A 3,311-nucleotide genomic window follows, 5' to 3' on the forward strand; every position below is an offset into this window, starting at 1 on the left:
TTTTCCTCTTTGACTTTGAAGAACATACACGGGACGGGGATGATGAAGGGCTATGTGGAGCTGTTGCCTTTGCTGCGCCGGTTTTGGATAGATGATGATGATGATGGGTGAGGAGACAAAACCTGAGCTAAGAGAGCAGACGGGAACGAAGATTCCCTGGATGTTCGTTTATAAGTGCCTTTTTATTTACTGAAAGCTATGGGATACCTTAATTCATGCTTAATGAAGGTGTAATGCATGCATGTACTATAACGTGGAGGATGCCTCACCCGGGAGGCACGCAATGGACAAACGGCAGCGACATAAAAGGCAGGGGAGAGGAGACAGTCGAGCTTGGGGAGGAGCGGGAGGCAGGGGGCGACCCTGAGGCCGGAGAGCGGGCAAAGAGGCGGAAGGCAGGTGCGGAGAGACATATCGTGGGGAGGCACACAGTGGACGAACAGCAGCGAGACAGAAGGTAGGGGGAGGAGACAATTGAGCGGGAGGCAGGGGGAGCAACCCTGAGGGGACCGAGCAAAGAGGTGGAAGGCAGGTGGGGAGAGACATATCGTGCGCGCATGCACACTCTTGTCAAGAGCTCACGGCAGCGACCAACAGCTCTGTCCGAGAAGGATAACGAGCAGAGAAGGTAATAAAAGAGATATAGCCCGTAACCTGTGAAATAAAGAGAAGAGAGAATCTTCCAGCGAAATGGAACTTTAAACAGAAACTACTATTTAACTAGACTGCTTGGGTACCCTTATCCCAACCCCAACTGTCCGTAACCTGTGAAATAAAGAGAAGAGAGAATCTTCCAGTGAAATGGAACTTTAAACAGAAACTACTATTTAACTAGACTGCTTGGGTACCCTTATCCCAACCCCAACTGTCCGTCATGGGTGGGCACTTACGCCTATAGAAGGCTGCCCCGTCGATGAGGCTCTGCATAGAGAAGCAACTATTGTTGGTCGAGGCAAGCAAAAGAAACAATTAGTTTTTACCTTAGACAAGGATGAGAGGTGCTTGTTGTGACAATTGACTATCATGGGTGGGTGCAAATGCATGCTACGGCAGAATTATCAAGCTCAAAGTCATGGACTATAATGTGAAGACTATAGCATCGACGAGTTCGATGGGGAGGTACCTTTTCCTTCCTTGTGGGTATGCCCTAGTCTTTCTTCTCCGCCAAAGAGTTCCAAAACATAGCGGAGCTCCTCCTTCACCATGGAGAGCTGTTCTACAACTATGCCATGGAACAGCCCTTCCGTTTCATGCACTTCGAGGGGTCACTTAACTACTACGAGTGGAACATCCAAGGCTTCCCTTTTGGTCCACACGACCACCCCGATGGGCGGGTGATAGTGGATCTACTCAGCTTCACCAAGACAAACCCGGACTATTGGCCCTTGGGGAACGCGCAGCCGCCAACCACGCCTCTTTGTCCTCCATGGCAACAAATGGCTACCGACTTCAAGTTCAGAGAGAACCCATACACGATTGCAAGTGCCCACTTGAGCTCGTCCTGGGGGGGGCTTTTTCTTCCTTGTCTCCTATGGAACTGCTCAAATGGGAGATCGCCTTTGACAACCAAGCCTACCAGCAACTCGTGGTGATGAAGAGCCAGAAGTAGAAAGAGATGTTACGGGGCATTTCACCATGCACCTAAATCTAGATCTAGCCGCTGCCTCATGCCACTTGGTCTTTTTAGAACAGGTCGCTTTCTGCCAGCCATGGGTACTAATTACACTGCCCATAGTGTGATGGAGGCTCGATTTATACACAGACCCCTCTCGCTGTCTTCAAGAGCTTGCAATAGTTTTTTTCTCTGAACTCTTAGGTTGTAGCCTTGGGGTAGGGTAGTATCCTTTCTTACAACTATATACATCCTTACTTTCTTTTATAATAAATGTTAGTCAAGGGTCACTATTTATCTATGATGCATTTTGGCATATGCTAAGTTGCACAATGGAGATGACACTTGGTTTTTCCAAGCTACAAAATCATAGCAATATGTATATCTATGTGGTTCTCTTCACATAAATACCACCCTAATTTCAACACATCGTACGAAAAGAGCCACATAATCCATTAGGATAAAAATAGATTGAAGCCTCACAACGATCATGGGTTTTCTTTGTTCCATAATTGTAGCATAGCTAATATAGATCCAGATGGTGGTTTCTATGTTGAAATGCTACTGCCATGTATTATAGAAGAATGGTTTTTTTAACAAGAAAAAGACCATCGTGTATTGTGTTTGAAATGCATGTAGTTAAAAACATTACATAAGACTATCATGTGGCTTGCCAATAGGCTTTAGCCTATGTGATACCGTCTTGGCATGTCGACATGCAAGTTTGATTTTTTGCTTCTAGCATAATAATGTAATTAACCTCTCTAAACAAGTTGCAAATACTTATTTGGTGTCTAACCATTATGCTGTGTTTTTATTATAGACAATACCTACACTAACACAAATAAAAAATGCTAGTGTTTTTATTCTAAACAATAACTATACCTACACAAACATTAAATGCTATCATATCTATATCAAATCCATCATTTTCAAAACTACAAAATAAATCTCCACCTTTGCTTTTCTTAATGATTCTTCTCATCATGGATAATAACTATACTTATAAAAAGAATAAATTCTAATTAAAACACACCTACACCAAATCTTGTAAAACTTTAGAAACAAAGATTGCAATCTCCACTTTTAAATTCCTTGATGATCAAGACCATAAAACACTTTGACTAAACCATGCACCAACTCCATGGCACAATATTATGTGAGTTAGAGAGAACCCAAAATTAAATAAAGAAATGAAATGCATATGGTGCCATGCATATGCAACCTAATATATGTACCTACAAAATTGTCTGAATATACACCTACAAAACTAGATTGTTCACAAGGGAGCACTTGGTCATTGTCATACACTCCTAATGAGTCCCTTGAGGCAAATGCCTTAAGGTGGGTAGAAAAAGCACTCTAAAAAATGGGAGTGATGAAGCTAATGATAAAAAAGCATTTTTATGTTTGAGTCTCTGGGTGGCATTCCAAGATCGTGTTAGATCCGAACTCAAAAAACAACCACCTAATTGACTACCACCTATTCTCATCAATTGACTACCACCTATTCTCATCATCGAAGACAATGAGCTCTGTAGATTGTAAAAAACAGCATATGTTAAATTGTTCCTACTTCAAGAATCTACTTGACTAGACGACCCAATAACCAAAAACAAAAAATAAAACAAAAAGAAGCAACGTGAAATTTGCAACCCTACCTTGGCCTTCAATTTGAAACTTTGCATGAGGGCTTGGA

Source organism: Cibotium barometz, chromosome 37 (assembly GCF_041138505.1).
Source record: "Cibotium barometz isolate CiBa-2024 chromosome 37, ASM4113850v1, whole genome shotgun sequence".
Classification (NCBI taxonomy): Eukaryota; Viridiplantae; Streptophyta; class Polypodiopsida; order Cyatheales; family Cibotiaceae; genus Cibotium; species Cibotium barometz.